Consider the following 19,334-nt stretch of genomic DNA (forward strand, 5'->3'; position numbering starts at 1 on the left):
GAGGTTGGGTTGGTGGGGGGTGTGGACCTGACGAGGGAGTCACGAAGGGAGTGGTCTTTGCGGAACGCTGATAGGGGAGGGGAGGGAAATATATCCCTGGTGGTGGGGTCCATTTGAAGGTGGCGGAAATTACGGCGGATGATACGCTGTATACGGAGGTTGGTGGGGTGGTAGGTGAGAACTAGTGGGGTTCTGTCCTGGTGGCGATTGGAGGGGCGGGGCTCAAGGGCAGAGGAGCGGGAAGTGGAGGAGATGCGGTGGAGGGCATCGTCGATCATGTCTGGGGGGAGTCTGTGGTCTTTGAAGAAGGAGGCCATCTGGGCTGTGCGGTATTGGAACTGGTCCTCCTGGGAGCAGATGCGGCGGAGACGAAGGAATTGGGAATATGGGATGGCGGTTTTACAGGGGGCAGGGTGGGAGGAGGTGTAGTCCAGGTAGCTGTGGGAGTCAGTCGGTTTATAGTAGATGTCTGTGTTGATTCGGTCACCCGAGATAGAAATGGAAAGGTCTAGGAAGGGGAGGGAGGAGTCTGAGACAGTCCAGGTGAATTTGAGGTTGGGATGGAAGGTGTTGGTAAAGTTGATGAACTGTTCAACCTCTTCGTGGGAGCACGAGGCAGCGCCGATACAGTCATCGATGTAGCGGAAGAAAAGGTGGGGGGTGGTGCCAGTGTAGTTGTGGAAGATGGACTGTTCCACATATCCTACGAAGAGACAGGCATAGCTGAGGCCCATGCGGGTACCCATGGCAACTCCTTTAGTTTGGAGGAAGTGGGAGCATTGGAAAGAGAAGTTGTTCAGGGTGAGGACCAGTTCACTCAGTCAAAGGAGGGTGTCAGTGGAAGGGTACTGGTTGGTGCGGCGGGAAAGGAAGAAGCAGAGGGCTTTGAGTCCTTCATGATGGGGGATGGAGGTCTACAGAGACTGGATGTCCATCGTGAAGATAAGGCGTTGGGGACCGGGGAAGTGAAAATCTTGGAGGAGGTGGAGGGCGTGGGTGGTGTCCCGAATGTAGGTGGGGGGTTCTTGGACTAAGGGGGACAGAACAGTGTCGAGGTACGCCGAGATGAGTTCGGTGGGGCAGGAGCAGGCTGAGGCAATGTTCGGTGGGGCTATCTCATGTCCCCTTTTTGCTCTCCTGATTTCCCTCTTAAGTATACTCCTACTGCCTTTGTACTCTTCTATGGATTCTAAGGATTCACTCGATCTATCCTGTGAAGAGAAATTACAGTTAACATTTCAGGTCTGGTGACTCTCAGAACTACTGAGGAAGACCTGCTGAGCTTTTCCATTAACCTCTGTCGGCATTATTTTTTTCCTTGTTGACTAATGTGACTTTTTTTATTTCACAGTATTTTTCTACAACCTTCAGTCTCTTTTGCAACTGTATAATTGAGAACAATACCATTCACTTTACAGTATTTCAGTATATATCATATTTTTGTGACTTAGGGATCATTGTAAAGAGTTACTAGTTTTCAAGTTCTATGTACATTGTGAGTTTAAATGCTTCCATTTGCTGGGTCAAGTTACACCAATATTATATTATGAGATAATTCATGCTTGATGCTATGAGTGCCTTGTCTTATACCAGTACAGTTAATGTGTATAACACCATTATTAAATTTGTCGAGACTGATGCAGAATTAATCAAACCTGCTGTTCCTCACTTTTGCCCCAAAATTGCTTTTTCAATCCAAGTCAATGTGTTGGAAAGTTCTTCCTGATATCTTGGTTAATATTTAGAATATAATAGAATATCCTCTATTGTCACATATTTCTCCGTCGGTCACTGCAGTATTAGCATGACTGGGATTTATATGTCTTTGTTGGATGACAGCCAGAACTGTAAGACGATAAGAGCTCACTGTGTTGGGGGTAATGTATTAGCATGGTTAGATGATTGGCTAACTAATAGAAAACAGATAGTTGGGATAAATGGTATATTCTTCGAGTAAAAAGTGAGGTCTGCAGATGCTGGAGATCAGAGCTGAAAATGTGTTGCTGGTTAAAGTACAGCAGGTCAGGCAGCATCCAAGGAATAGGAAATTCGACGTTTCGGGCCAGATCTCTTCATCAGGAATGAGGAGAGGGTGCCAGGCAGGCTAAGATAAAAGGTAGGGAGGAGGGACTTGGGGGAGGGGCGATGGAGATGTGATAGGTGGAAGGAGGTCAAGGTGAGGGTGATAGGCCGGAGTGGGGTGGGGGCGGAGAGGTCAGGAAGAAGATTGCAGGTTAGGAGGGCGGTGCTGAGTTCAAGGGAATCGACTGAGACAAGGTGGGGGGAGGGAAAATGAGGAAATTAGAGAAATCTGAGTTCATCCCTTGTGGTTGGAGGGTTCCCAGGCGGAAGATGGTATATTTCCAGGATGACAACTTGTGTATTGTGGACTGCCACAGGGATTGGTGGTAGCAGCAGAATTATTTACTATATATAACTGACCTGGTTAAGAGAAGTGAATGTAGTGTCACCAAATTCACCAATGACACGAAATTGGTGAGAAATCAAGTAGTGAGGATGACAGAAAGTATCAACACAAAGATATAGACAGATTAAGTGACTCGGCAAAAACTCGGCAGATGAAATATAATGTGACAAAATATGAAGTTACACACTTGGGCAGGAAAAATAGAAGAGTAAATATTATTTAAATGAGGTAAGACTGCAGAAATCGGGCTTTGTACGTAAATGAGAAATAAAACTTGAGTCCATTCAGTAGGTAGTAAGAAGATAAATACCTTTATTTCAAAGGGAATGGAATTTAAAAAAAAGGAGGCCATGCTAAAATTATAAAAGGCAGCTGTCAGGCCATAAAAACAGGAGTTGCTGAAAAAGCTCAACAGGTCTGGCAGCATCATTGAAGAGGAATCAGAGTTAACATTTCGGATCCAGTGACACTTCCTCAGAATTGATGGTAGCTAGGGAAATGTTGGTTATGTCGCTGAAAGTGTGTTGGGCTTATGCCCGAAACGTCGAATTTCCTGTTCCTTGGATGCTGCCTGACCTGCTGCGTTTTTCCAGCAACACATTTTCAGCTCTGATCTCCAGCATCTGCAGACCTCACTTTCTCCTCAAAAATGTTGGTTATGTGCAAAGGTAGGGTGGGGGGAGGGAGTAAGGAGCAAATGATTAGTGGGGTTGGAACCCAAGGAGAGGGAAGAATGGTTGGACAGATAAAGGAGTAGTTAAAGATCTGACTAGGAGGGTGAATAACTGTTCCTCAAGATTGTTAATGGCTAAAAATAGGTACTGTGTGTTGGCAGTCTATGTGATAACAAGTTCTGGTGTGTGGAGTGGGAGCTTAGGACATAGGAGAGTTCAGGCCCTAAAATTATTGATGCTGCTGGAAAAGCACAGCAGGTCAGGCAGCATCTAAGGAACAGGACATTCGACGTTTCGGTCCTGAAGAAGGGCTTATAGGCTACTCTCTCTCATTCCTGATGAAGGGCTTATGCTCGAAACGTCGAATTCTCTATTCCTGAGATGCTGCCTGGCCTGCTGTGCTTTGACCAGCAACACATTTTCAGCTGTGATCTCCAGCATCTGCAGACCTCATTTTTTACTCGAAGATTTTAACCTACTGCGAATCCTCTTACAAGGATGCCTTCTTTGAAGAAGCTCTCTTCCTCCCTCTACAAGGATTTCAGTGAGTCTCTCTCTCATTGCACCCCCCAGGTCATCTCCTCTGCACAGAAACTCTTCAGCCACGTTCTCAAACAGACTCGTTACCACAGCCACATCTCCTTCCTCAGTACCTGCCTACGGAACCGACTGATCCCACACGGACTCCGAACTACATTCCAACCAACAAAATTTGGACCCAACCAGGACAACCTGTACCTACAACAAATCCGAAGCCTCCAGCAACAGACCTCCCTCCGGATCCTCCGCTCCACCCTTGCAGCCATGCGTCGCCACTTACAGTCTCTGCAATCAGCCCTACCCCAGCTCAGGACAACACTCTCACAGACCTGCAAAGGACCCCTGCTGTTCTTCATCTACAGAAGAATCCACAAACTCAACAAACAGTTCTTCCTAGCCATATCAGAGGGCTACTCTCTCTCATTCCTGGTGAAGGGCTTATGCTCGAAACGTCAAATTCTCTATTCCTGAGATGCTGCCTGGCCTGCTGTGCTTTGACCAGCAACACATTTTCAGCTGTGATCTCCAGCATCTGCAGACCTCATTTTTTACCCTAAAATTATTGAACTCCACATTGAGTCTGGAGGGTTACAGGGTCCCCGAGCAGTGAATGAGATGTTGTTCTTCCAACTTATGCTGAGTCAAGGCAACCAATCAGGCCACGGTTGGAATACTGTGAGCAGTTTTCATCCTTAACTAAGAAAAGCCATACCGGCATTGAAAGCAGCCCAGAGAAAATTAATTAGGTAAATGCGAGATATGGAGTGACTTATGAGGAGATGTTGACCAGATTAGGCTTGTATTCATTGGAGTTTAGAAGGCTGAGAGGATGCCTTATTGAACACTCTTTGGGCATTTGACAGGGTAAATGCAGAGAAGTTGTTTCTCCTTCTGGGAGAGTGTTGGATCTGAGGGTATAATCTCAGAGTAAGAGATAATATTTTTAAGATATAGATGAAGAGGAGTTTTCATTTCAGATGGTAGCTGATCTATAGATATCTTTACCAAAGTGCCTGTTGAGGCTGTATTATTAATTATTGAAGGCGAAGTTTGACAGATTTTTAATTAATAATGGAGTCAAGACTTATGGGGATAAAGCAGGAAAATGGAATTGATGAGCTATGATAATCAGCGTAACTCCTTACACCAGAGTCACCATCACAAAAATCCCAGATGAGCTGTTTCCATGAGATTGCTTGCCATGTTTCCATGCTTTGCCACAATCTCTGTACTTCAAAAGTACATGCTTGCTGTACATTAATACAAGGCATCCTGCTGTGTGAAACGTAAAAGTCCTTCATTTTCTTTGCATCTCAGCTTTGTAAAGAATTGCTGCCTATGCTATCTATTAAAAAAAAGGTTAATTATCTCTCTGAACAAAATAAAGCACAGAAACCAGCCTTTATGCTATCTACCTTTTCTCTTGAAAGTACAATGTGGTGATATAAATCTTTCAGGACATGTTCACTACAATTTTAAGGATGATGCCACATGGAGATATGTGATATTTGGCTCTTGAAGCTCTCCTTCAAGCCCAAAATTCAAGAAAGCATTTGCCAAACACTTCTCATGAAGATAATACTCATTCAAATTCTATGAAGTTCTTGTAAACAGGACATAGTGCTGAGTTCATTGCAAGGTCAGAGCATTCCAGTGGGTTGTTGAATGTACATTCTCATTCCATCAAGCTGAAAATTATTTTCTTTCCGTTTACAGGCAATGACTTGTGGATCAATTTTTATCTTCAGCATACCTGACACAAGCTTGCCATGTGAAGGCTTAGCATAAATTAAGGCTTTTTTCCTCTCACTATTTCCATGTTGGCAGCAGCTAAAAGTATCTTTCTGGTTTTAGAAAATATTGTTAATTGAAAACATTATTATTGCTATGTGATAGCAATTAGAAATTTCTTATGCACTGTACAAAACTTTCAAAAACAGAATATAGAGCACAGAAACACAATCAGCCGGTAACCAGTCCACCGTATTGGATCTTAACTGCATTCTGGCTAATTAGGGATAGGTAATAGGTCCAATGGTTAAATCAACTTACTTAATTGACTTTAAAGTTGACATAAATGGTGATACATATGCTTAAGAAAAGCAGTATTGTTCTCCCAATATTCTGGCTAATACTTATTCTGACACTATGGTAAGATTTGATCCACAGTCTTGTTAAATGAACATCTAAATTTTTATTAAGCACATCTCAAATAAGCGACAATTTAACCACTGTCCCTTAATAGTCAATGGCATTGCCATCACTGAATCCTTACTATCAACATCTTTGGGGTTACCATCGACCAGAAACTCAATTGAACGTGCCACTTCAACACAGTGGCTACAAAGCAGGTCAGAGGTTATGAATACTATGATGACTAACTCACCTCCAGACTCCCCAAAGTCTGTTCACTATCTACAAAGCACCAATCAGAAGTGGGATGGACTACTCCTCACGTGCCTGAATGGGTGCAGCTCTAATAACACTTCGAGAGCTTGGCACCATCTCGTATAAAGCAACTGCTTGACTGCCACCACAACCAGTAGCATCCATTCCCTCCACCACCAACACTCAATAGCAACGGTGTGTACTATCTACATGATGTACTGCAGAAAATCACCAAAGATCCTTAGACAACATCTTTCAAACCCACATAGAAGGACAAAAGCAGCAGATACATGGAATATCATCAAGTGCAAGTTCCCCTCCAAGACATTCACCATCCTGACTTGGAAATATATCACTGTCGCTCAGCCAAGATCCTGGAATTGCCGCCCTAAGTGCAGTGTGGTTCAACCCATAGCAGATGGACTGCAGCAGTTCAAGATAGCAGCTCACTTCTCAAGGGGGTCAGTAAGGGATGGGCAATAAATGCTGGCCAGCTAGCCACACACGTCGCATAAATGAATTTTTAAAAATATATATATAAGGGATACCATCAGAGACAACACTTTCTGGAATCTTCAAGACTCAAAATCATGAGGGGCATGGATAGGATAAATAAACAAACTCTTTTCCCTGGGGTGGGTGGTCCAGAACTAGAGGGCATAGGTTTAGGGTGAGAGGGGAAAGATATAAGAGAGGCTTAAGGGGCAACTTTTCAACGCAGAGGATGGTACATGTATGGAATGAGCTGCCAGAGGCAGTGGTTGAGGCTGGTACAATTGCAACATTTAAAAGGCATTTGGATGGATTAGATTACTTACAGTGTGGAAACAGGCCCTTCGGCCCAACAAGTCCACACCGACCCACAACCCACCCATACCCCTATATTTACCCCTTACCTAACACTACGGGCAATTTAGAATGGCCAATTCACCTGACCCGCACATCTTTGGACTGTGGGAGGAAACCGGAGCACCCGGAGGAAGCCCACGCAGACACAGAGAGAACGTGCAAACGTTACACACAGTCTGTCGCCTGAGTTGGGAATTGAACCCGGGTCTCAGGCGCTGTGAGGCAGCAGTGCTAACCACTGTGCCACCGTGTCACCCACTATATGAATAGGAAGGGTTTGGAGTGATGTGGGCCGGGTGCTGGCGGGTGGGACTAGATTGGGTTGGGATATCTGGTTGGCATAGATGGGTTGGACTGAAGGATTTGTTTCCATGCTATTCACCTCTATGACTCTATGACTCTGACTCAAGTTCCAATTCCATGTGATCTCAAATCACTATAAGAAATCTCCTTGAACCCAAGCTTGACAACGATGCCTCGAATAAAGAAATAGTTAATCCTTTTCTCAACATCAACTGCATCACCAGAACACGTATGGAGTCAGATATTACGAGGGAGCATAGCTTTAAATTAAGGGATGGTAGGTATAGGACTGATGTTAAGGGTAGATTCTTTACTCAGCGAGTCGTGAGTTCATGGAATGCCCTGCCAGTAACAGTGGTGGACTCTCCCTCTTTATGGGCATTTAAACGGGCATTGGATAGGCATATGGAGGAAAGTGGGCTAGTGTAGGTTAGGTGGGCTTGGATTGGCGCAACATCGAGGGCTGAAGGGCTGTATTTTTCTAGGTTCTATGTTCTAACAAATTAACTGGTCATTTAATTCATTTGCTGTTTATCGGTCTAACTGGGCCCAACATGCCTGCTATGTTTCCTTGTGATATTTTAAAAAAGTGACTGCAGTTGGAAAGCTGTTTATTTTCTCTAAAGTGATTTAGGATATTCAGAGTTCATGAATGCGATGCAAACTAAACATATAAATGCACATTCTTCCTGTGCTAAATACCAATCAAACTTCTTCTAATCTAAAAAAATGTCTGATTTCTTACAGACTGAGAAGCTAGACTGTCCAGTGGCTTGTGTTACTCTCCAGTCAGAAAGCACCGTAGAATGTTATGTTAGAAGAAAAGCAAGGAAACTTAGCATCCAAACAAGACTCATTATGGTATCTAAAGAGTCTTCATGGTCACTGTCGGACTAGAAAACTTTAGCATAGCATATTGTCATATGACTGGTTGCTACACAACACCCTGCTTACAATTACCAGGCAGAAAGATTCTGTGCACATAATATAAATCTTCATTCACAAATTTCAGCAAAATTCAAAAGGGAATAATGTTGACACTGGTATTTTGTTAATACCTCAGAGCTGTTAATGCTTTTTCTAATTGTTTCATGCTGTACATAACTGGGTGGCCTTTATTCACTTCTCTATCATTTTACAAATCGGGGTTCATTAAGTCGAGTTATACATTGTAGTAATGAACATTTACTCTGAAGAGAGTCATACAGTGCTTGATCAGGGATGATGCATGTAGATGCTTAACTAATCAGGAATGCTTACTATTTACATTGCTAAACCATATAACTTCACTCTCATCCCAACTTCCTGACTATATAAGGAATCTCCAGAAACTACTCATTACTCCTGTTTGACGTGTATGTTATCCATCGTACACAAATATGCTGAAAAATAGATGAATTTAATGATATTTTCATGTAAACGCTAACTGACAGAGGTATGCACTTTAAATTATTAAATAGATGACAGCTTATGAGAAATGTGGTTTGAATTCTTATGCTAAAATGACAAACAGTCATTGAAAGATTTTTTTGCTCCCAGCCATTTTCCTATCAAGACAATGATCCAAAGAGTCTGCAAAGCAAACATTCCCTAATTTAATTTTAGCATTCAGTTTTTATTATGGTAATAGAATAAATAGGGGGAAAAAAACCAATGCTAGGAATCTGATATCAAACAGAAAATTTTCAAAATACTATAATGTTGGCATCTGTAACGTAAAAACATTGGTTAATATTTCAGATGTGGTCAGTTAAAATGAATATTGACATTAGAGTGAATTGTTTGGCTGCCTGACTTGGCGGGTTATATGTAAAAATAATAACTGGAACTCCAGTTCGCAGTTAACAATTCGAAAAGAAAGGTAAACAGCTGCTGAATTTACGTACACTAAGTAAAATAAATGGCTGAAGGTAGCCTATAATTTTCCATGTGAATAATTTAACAGCCTCATTTGTAAAATAACCATGACACTGCAAAAGAGAAAGTGCTAGAAATGCCCTCCGGGCTTCCAAGGTTAATGGTCTGGTAAAACCAACACTTCTTGGGAAAGCTGTTGGCCTGCTTTGATGAACCCTTGTCATCAAGTCTGAATCTCACAGGTCACCTCAGCACCATCTGGAAGCTTCATCAAAAGGCTCCTAATGTCAGGCGCTGATATGCAAAGCCCAAAGATGATGTGCTGAGAGAAAAACATGACATAGACATATTATGTTAATGCTGGTGGTCTCCATACCACCTTCTGTGAAAAAATGCCGCCTCTCCCAGTCTAACTGGACTTGTAATTCAATGCTATCCCAGTAAGCCTTGGATTAAGCTTTGCCCTTCACAAGAATAACTGGAGGCTGAAGTAAACAAGTGCAGGTCACGTCGACCTTTGGGGCATGAGAATTCACAAAGGTGAAAAGGCCATGTGAAGATATCTAGAAACTTTGCATCAAATAACAAGATCTAAACCATACCTAATATCACATTTTCTCTTTGAAATTTCAAATTGCCCATTGACCTAGAGAAGGTCACCAGTTGCCTTTATTTAAATGGTAATTCAGCACATGTAAATGTCTTCTGTTTCACCTACTCGTACATCAATGGAGGAATGGCATGTGGAATCTACTGCATTTTGAATTGTGTATGAAATCTATTTTTACCCTTGTCTCATGTTTACATATAGTATTGTTATCTATAATGGAGGTATCTTCAGTTCTGATATTCAGTGTATGGACAGACAAGAAAATATAGTGCATTTAAAAGATAACGAATACCAGCACAACATTGAAATCAACATTCAACTCGTGTGAAATGAAATCTATACAATAGTAGTCCACAAAAAGAATAAAGCATTTATGACTTACTACATAGCAGGAAACAACTTGCATTTATGCCGAGTGTTTAATGTAAAATACTGCTCTAAGATACTTCACAGAAAAGAGAAGATCATGTTTACTATTTTGGGGATTGATAGGTAAATATGAAGGACATCTTAACTGAAAATTACACTTTGAAACAGATTTTTAAAGGTGTCAGAGAGGCAAAAGTGTTCAAGTGCAAAATTCAGAAAATAGGAACCAGACAACTGATAGCTGTACCAGAGGTGAAAGGGTTTGATTTGTGGAGAGTGAGTGTGGGAGGTAAAGCAGGTTCGTCGATTCACAGGAGATCATAAAACAAATAACAGGAGAATATCACCAAAAAGGAATGAGGAAAAAATTTGCATATGTAGATTTGGACAAAGCAATGGAGAGACTTGTAGGTAAGAACATAGATTTCAAAATTAATCCACTGGGGACAAGAAAGTAATGAAAATTAATAGTACAAACAGAAAGTGCTAAAAGGATCTCAACAGGTCTCGGAAGTCTTTTCCTGTACAGATGCTGACAGAACTGTTGAATTCCTCCAGGACGTCTTTTTTTTAACTGATCTCTTCCATTTCTAATATTTTACTTTTATTCTGATGAAGGCCAGTGATGGTATGGGCACTTAGCATTTGTCTGCAGAAAATATACTTCATGTGCTTCGAGCAAATAACCAAACCTGAACATCAAAGGGTTGTATACTGTGTAGGCTCAAGGGGATAGTCACAGGGCTCATACGTTTACAGTACCCATATTCAGTCAGGAGCTTGGTCCTACCAGAGTCTGGGATCAACGTCCTTGCAACACGGAAACTGGGCTGTGGTCAGTCCTGAAGGTCGAGTGTAACCAATTCAGGTAGATCAATAAGTGTGCTGACAGAAAAAAAGACTTGGGGGTTGTCCTATCAAGTTAGTGTGGTGGGATAAGTTACAGTTAGTCCTGCAAGTGCAGGCACAAATGATCAGAGGGTTTATGAGGGGCTGGTCAAGTTCAGGGGAAAGTGAAAAACTCAAGTCTGGCCTTGAGAATCATTGGACTAGATCACTGAGGGCACGATGGTAGTGAAAAGAGTCAATTCCAGATAGAAGGGTGAGATCTCATAGACCATAAGAGGGATGGAAAGCTGCAGGATGGAGCATTTTCTCAAGAGACAATCACTCTTCCCTCAACATGAGGAGAGTGGCAAATAAGGACATGGCAATTCACAAAGCTCTGAGCATAAATTGGGGGCACTAATAGTTATATAAAGGGTTATACAAACAGAAATAGGAGTAGGCTGAAAGATCACAGGGCTGCAGGACCAGGAGCACAATATCATGAAGAATGTGGATATCAGCCTGTATCTCATATCAACATATCAAAATTAAAAATAGGAGTACACCATTATGTCTCTCGAGCCTGCTTCACCATCCAATAAGATGATAGCTGATCTGTTTGTATTATGAATTCCCCATTTTCATTTATTTCTGATAAACTCTTGATGCCCTGCTTAACAATAAACTATCTCTGTCTTAAAATTTTAAATGACCCCCACCTTCACTGACTTCTGAGGTAGAGACTGCCAAAGTGATAAAACCTTCAACTCAAAAAAAAATTCCCTTCATCTCTGTCCTGAAAGGATAACGCCTAATTTCTAACCAGTGCCCCCTAGTTTATACCTAACCCACGAAAGGAAATGTTCTTTTCATATCATCCTTGTCAAGACCATTCAGGATCTACTGACAAGCACACAAAGTTGAAACCTTTGACAACTTCAATCCAAGGTCAACTCTCCAGGAACAAGGCTAAATGGCTATTACTACTTACAACATGGTCGGAAATCTTACTGTATTTCCCTGATTGAGATGTGCTGAGGATCTCAGATGCTGTCGTCTTCATGGCAGGTTTCATTGGGTACAGCTGAAAATGTGTTGCTGGTTAAAGCACAGCAGGTTAGGCAGCATCTCAGGAATAGGGAATTCGACGTTTCGAGCATAAGCCCTTCATCAGGAATGAGAGAGAGCAGCCAAGCAGGCTAAGATAAAAGGTAGGGAGGAGGGACTTGGGGGAGGGGCGATAGAGGTGGGATAGGTGGAAGGAGGTCAAGGTGAGGGTGATAGGCCAGAGTGGGGTGGGGGCGGAGAGGTCAGTAAGGAGATTGCAAGTTAGGAGGGCAGTGCTGAGTTGAGGGAACCGACTGAGACAAGGTGGGGGGAAGGGAAATGAGGAAACTGGAGAAATCTGAATTCATACCTTGTGGTTGGAGGGTTCCCAGGCGGAAGATGAGGCGCTCCTCCTCCAGCCGTCGTGTTGTTATGTTCTGCCGGTGGAGGAGTCCAAGGACCTGCATGTCCTCGGTGGAGTGGGAGGGAGAGTTAAAGTGTTCATTGGGTACAGGTTGTGCCGTCATGCAAGAAGATAGGGAACTTGTTACTTGAATGGGATAAAAGTTTGTGCAGTTTCAGAATGAGCTAGTGCTGATAATAATGGGAGAGTGATGCAGCACAACAGAAAAATGCTCATTGGGTTCATTGTTCTGTGCATCCCCACATGAGCTCTCATGCTTTTCTTCAGTCAAGTCTAAAATCTTCTCCACATGTGAGGATTTGATGGTCTTTCTTCTGCACTGTGACTAAAGACAGTTTGAGTGTGATGTAAGTGGCTGAGATAATCGTTTGCACTAATGCAGGGATGGGAAAGGAGGTGACGTGTTCCCTGTGAGATAGTAAGAAGCACAGAGACAGGAAGGGTTAGTGGTTTGGGAGGACGAGGTGGGCAAGGAAAGTTGAGTGGGTGTGCTGTATGCCATAATGAGAGCTGTAGTCTGTGAGCCTTGGCGAGAAGAGTGTGCAAGGACAGGGTTCGAGTTAGTGGTGACTGTGATTGTGTGAGGTAGCAGAGAAAAAATGGTGGCACTTGTCTTTATGGATTCACTCACCTTCCCTCCTGCACTGCAAGGTGTCCATTCTAATCCAGGACACTGCACTGATTCAGACTGCTATCTTGGTCCAGGCTGGCTGATAGTATGGACCTCTTTGCTGATACAGGGAAAAGAGCAGTATTCCTCTCCAACACCTCATCAATCAGCACTTTACTGTCCCTGTCCATGATGTGGGAGAGCTAACTTGCTGTCCTGGTCCATTTCCTTGGGGTTAATTGTGGAAAACCACACATTAAAAACCAGTTCTTGGTTAGCAGTGCCTGCAGAGCTAGGGTTTAAGAATGACATCGTCAACATGAAGTTTGCAAAGTCCCTGCAGTAGTGAGCACTTCTGCCTCTCCTGGTGCTTAACTTCATGGGACAGGTGCCAAAGGCATCAGCTGCATGAAAGAAATTGCATGAGAAAAATTGACCTGGGTCATGGTAAACTGCCCATCACGAATCTCACTCAATGAAACACCTTTTGCCAAAAACTGAGAAACTTCAATCTCGAAGCTTATGAAGGGTATAGATAGGTTTAATGGTAGTTGTCTTTTCCATCGGATGGGAGATTTCAAGACCAGGCTACACATGTTTTTAAGGTGAGAGGAAAGAGATACAAAAAAGACATGAGAGGCAAACCTTTTACACAGAAGATGGTTCACATGTGGAATGAACTTCCTGAGGAAGTGGTGGATGTGGGTACAATTACAACATTTAAAACACTTTTGGAAAAGTCCACAAATAGGAAAGGTTTGGACGGATATGGGCCAGGAGTGGGCAGCTGGGGCTAGTTTAGTTTGGGATGATGTTTGGACCAACAGGTCTGTTTCAGTGCTGTATGCCTCTATACCTCTATTGAGGAAATGCAAACACAAAATATCAAATGAGTATTTTAATATTTCTTATCAAAACTAAGTTTCTCCAGAGCACTAAATATTGAAACAAGAAAATTTAAAAAAAGCATTGAAAAGTGTAAGTCTGTCTGTACTTTAGATTGAACTGTACACATCAGCTTTATCTCTCCTGCTGTTGCTGCTGTCCAGGTTCCTCCTGCGCCCTGAATATACTTAAAGTTAGGATCAATCCAAAACAAGTGACTGTTAAGCAGCCAATTGGATAATGGTTTTTGACCTTTTTGTTGCTCCTGATTCTGCAATGAACCCTCTGTTGTAGTATAATGCTGGTTTGACTGAGGATGATTGAAATGTTGAGGTTGTGTGTAAGATAAACATCTCCAGCAAATGAAAATGTTGATGGCATGTGATTTTACAGCAGTGGGTACCATCTGGACTATTCCCCTGCACCAGCTCTGAGATGCAGTTCTCTGTATTTTCTTCTTATCTTATGTAGCTTTTATTTTAATCTATTGAAGGTTATGCTTCAATCTGTGTTTCAAGAAAAATATTCCATGCCCTTCTATATTTCAAAAAAGGTTCTTTGTTGATTTGCTGACTGCTCTTTACTCGTCTGTATCAAAAATAAATTTTTCTTCTCATCTTATCAAAATGCCATGGCATTTTCAACGCTAATCAGACATTTACTTAATCATAGAACCCCTACAGTACAGACAGAGGCCATGTAGCCCACCAAGTCTGCACTGACCTCCAAACAGTATCCCATCCAGATCCACCGTTTTTCATAGCCCCACATTAACCACGGCTAATCTATTTATCCTGTACATCCCTGGACAATATGGGCAATTTTCATGGCCAACCCACCTAACTTACACATCTTCGGACTGTGGGAGAAAACCAGAGCACCCACACAGTCACCCGAGGCTGGAATTCAACCCAGGTCCCTTGCATTGTTAAGCAGCAGAGTCAAACATTGTGCTGCCCACAGTCACATTTGTTTAAGTGGCAAGTGCCTTAGCCTTTCTAACCTGCACTCATAACGAAAGCATTTTACTGACTCAACCTGTCCACCCCTCTCACCCACTCCAACCTCTCACCCTCAGAACGTGCAGCCCTCCACTCCCTCCGCTCCAATCCCAACCTCACCATCAAACCGGCAGACAAAGGCGGCGCGGTAGTAGTTTGGCGCACCGACCTTTATACCGCTGAGGCCAAACGCCAGCTTGCAGACACCTCCTCTTATCGCCCCTTCGACCACGACCCCACCTCCCACCACCAAACCATCATCTCCCAGACCATCCATAACCTCATCACCTCAGGGGATCTCCCATCCACCGCCTCCAACCTCATAGTCCCACAACCCCGCACCGCCCGTTTCTACCTCCTGCCCAAAATCCACAAACCTGACTGCCCCGGCCGACCCATTGTCTCAGCCTGCTCCTGCCCCACCGAACTCATCTCCACATACCTTGACATGGTTCTGTCCTCTTTAGTCCAAGAACTCCCCACCTACGTTCGGGACACCACCCACGCCCTCCACCTCCTCCAGGATTTTCGCTTCCCCGGTCCCCAACACCTTATTTTCACGATGGACATCCAGTCCCTGTACACCTCCATCCCCCATCACGAAGGACGCAAAGCCCTCCGCTTCTTCCTTTCCCGCCGCACCAACCAGTACCCTTCCACTGACACCCTCCTTCGACTGACTGAACTGGTCCTCACCCTGAATAACTTCTCTTTTCAATCCTCCCACTTCCTCCAAACTAAAGGAGTTGCCATGGGCACTCGCATGGGCCCCAGCTATGCCTGTCTCTTTGTAGGATATGTGGAACAGTCCATCTTCCGCAACTACACTGGCACCACACCCACCTTTTCCTCCGCTACATCGATGACTGTATCGGCGCTGCCTCGTGCTCCCACGAGGAGGTTGAACAGTTCATCAACTTTACTAACACCTTCCATCCCGACCTCAAATTCACCTGGACTGTCTCAGACTCCTCCCTCCCCTTCCTAGACCTTTCCATTTCTATCTCAGGTGACCGACTCAACACAGACATCTACTATAAACCGACTGACTCCCACAGCTATCTGGACTACACCGCCTCCCACCCTGCCCCCTGTAAAAACTCCATCCCATATTCCCAATTCCATCGTCTCCGCCGCATCTGCTCCCAGGAGGACCAGTTCCAATACCGCACAGCCCAGATGGCCTCCTTCTTCAAAGACTGCAGATTCCCCCCAAACGTGATCGACGATGCCCTCCACCGCATCTCTTCCACTTCCCGCTCCTCCGCCCTTGAGCCCCGCCCCTCCAACCGCCACCAAGACAGAACCCCACTGGTTCTCACCTACCACCCCACCAACCTCCATATACAATGTATCATCCGCCGTCATTTCCGCCACCTCCAAACGGACCCCACCACCAGGGATATATTTCCCTCCCCTCCCCTATCAGCGTTCCGCAAAGACCACTCCCTTCGTGACTCCCTCGTCAGGTCCACACCCCCCACCAACCCAACCTCCACTCTCGGCACCTTCCCCTGCAACCGCAGGAAATGTAAAACTTGCGCCCACACCTCCTCCCTCACTTCCCTCCAAGGCCCCAAGGGATCCTTCCATATCTGCCACAAGTTCACCTGTACCTCCACACACATCATCTATTGCAGCCGCTGCACCCGATGTGGCCTCCTCTATATTGGGGAGACGGGCCGCTTACTTGTGGAACGCTTCAGAGAACACCTCAGGGACGCCCCGACCAACCAACCCAACCACCCCGTGGCTCAACATTTTAACTCTCCCTCCCACTCCACCGAGGACATGCAGGTCCTTGGACTCCTCCACCGGCAGAACATAACAACACGACGGCTGGAGGAGGAGCGCCTCATCTTCCGCCTGGGAACCCTCCAACCACAAGGGATGAACTCAGATTTCTCCAGCTTCCTCATTTCCCCTCCCCCCACCTTGTCTCAGTCGGTTCCCTCAACTCAGCACCGCCCTCCTAACCTGCAATCTTCTACCTGACCTCTCCGCCCCCACCCCACTCCGGCCTATCACCCTCACCTTGACCTCCTTCCACCTATCACATCTCCATCACCCCTCCCCCAAGTCCCTCCTCCCTACCTTTTATCTTAGCCTGCTTGGCACACTCTCCTCATTCCTGATGAAGGGCTTATGCCCGAAACGTCGAATTTCCTGTTCCTTGGATGCTGCATAACCCGCTGTGCTTTAACCAGCAACACATTTTCAACTATCCCTGATATTAACCCATTATGTTATGTGGAAAAGGAAGGATTTTAGGGTTAGGGGGAGAAGACTAGGCATTGGTATGAGGTTAACTGCTCATTCGAGAACCAGTGCAGACATAATGACTATAACAACTCTGTTATCCTGCAGCTGTTACATTGGCAAAACAGAGCCTGGTCACATCTAGAACATGACCATGAAAATCGATAGAATTTTTAAATCTCAATTCACTGGCAGGATGACAATCTTTGGGAATAGCTTTCAATCAATAAAGAGTCATCTATTTCTCCAGCTACCATTGTAGAAGTTTGAATCATGGGATGAATAATATAATTCATTCACAAGCGTTGCTAATGAGCACAAAAATACCATTAAAACAATGCGAATTTAAAGGGATAAAAATGTGTGCATTGCAATGGTGTCCACATAATGTAATGCTGTATGTATAAAAGAAATACAAGTTGACATGAAGAGAGAACAGCATGAAACTTCTTAATCTAAACAGCAGGACAGTGAAGAAAATGATTTAAAGGGTACACACACACACACACATATATATATATATATATACACACATACACATACATATATATAAAACCAGCAGAACAAAAAGCATTGCACTTTTAAAATACTGTAAGTCTTCATTTGTATAGCAATGGGATAGTATTAAACAATGAATACGAAATAAAAATGGAGCAGGAGTCAGCTATTCAGCCCCTTGTTGTGTAATTCAATAAGATCATGATAGATTTTGTGGCCCCTTCCTATCTCCCTCCTCCATAACCCTTGTCCCTTTTGGCAATCAAAAGTCTACTTCTTGAATATATGCAGTGATCCAGTCTCCACTGTTCACTGGAGAAGGGGACTTCAAATATTAACAAACTCTGAGTGAAATTCCTTCTCATTTCTGTTTTAAGTTTTTTAAACATTCCCTATATGAGAGGATGCATCTCCTCAGCATCTACCCTGACAGGCCTCCTCAGAACCTTATCCATTTCAATAAGATCACCTTCGAAATTCTCATGAGCTCAATCTGCTTTAATGTCCTTATTAAGAGGAACTTTTCATCCCAGGAGTCAGCCTAGTGAACTTCCTCTGAACTCACTATTTCTGCCATTCAAGCACATATATAAAAGGAAAGAATTATGATTTGTTCCGATACCAGTATAAGTTAAAGAAAAAAGTAAATCTATTTCAGAAAGCCTGTCATTTTGAAAGCAAACAGTTGTACCAGAGATCTGAAAGATGCAAAAAATAGGATCTGAAACAAATCTTTCATAATTCATAGACATAAAGCCTTCCTTCTGATTTTAAGGAGTGCTCGAAGATTTACATTACTTGGCAATTGATGCTATTAAACAAGGAAGTCATAATTCATAATTGGCCTTCCAATTGATAATGCATTTGCTTTAATCATAAACAGCACTTTCCTTCATTTATCTGATAGATGTTATATGCAATGGATTGACGTATATATGTTTATAGTAGATTTGTGATGTGTCAATGATGTGGTGAAACTGCAGGCACTGTAAAAGCAATTAGTATCCAAGGAATTTGATGCTAATCTTTGTCAGGATGATTTAAACTTATAAATTGTAACATGACTCCAATGGGCTTGTGATATCAACCCCAATTTTCTGAATAAAGTGAAAATCAGGTTGTGCTCATCGAGGCATGACTGTGCCTGTGGGGAAGGTTGGCTTCAAAACTAGTGAAGGACAGATCTCTTCCTTTCATTTGAATACATTTTTTGAGCAGGAAGAACAAGCACAAAAAAACCAGCCAGCAGGATGGCTGCCACTGAAGAATTCCAGCAAGATGGCTAGCTGAAGCTCTCTAAATGTGCTGAGCTGTTAATTTGTAGAGGTCATTGGTAAAGGTGAGTTTGATAGTTTGATTCTACCACTCACAACCAATGGGGATTGCTACAGTTGATATTTGTCCAATAGTTGCTGCTGACTGCACAGAAACACACTTACAACACAGTTGCACGACTACAGCATGGCATTCAGTATACCATTCAGTATATATATTTTGTTATTAATTTGTGAGATGTGGGCATCACTAGCTAGCCAGCATTTATTATCCATCCCTAGTTGCCCTTGAAATGTGGTATTGAGCTGCTTTCTTGAATCACCACAGTCTATGTGTTGTAAGTTGACCCACAATGCCGATAGAAAGAGTATGTCAGGATATTGACCAAGTGACACTGAAGGAATGGTGATATATTTCCAAGCCATGATGATGACTAGCTTGAGAGGGGAACTGCAGAAGCTCCCATATGTCTTCAGCCTTTTTCCTTCT

Source organism: Hemiscyllium ocellatum, chromosome 7, assembly GCF_020745735.1.
Source record: "Hemiscyllium ocellatum isolate sHemOce1 chromosome 7, sHemOce1.pat.X.cur, whole genome shotgun sequence".
NCBI lineage: Eukaryota > Metazoa > Chordata > Chondrichthyes > Orectolobiformes > Hemiscylliidae > Hemiscyllium > Hemiscyllium ocellatum.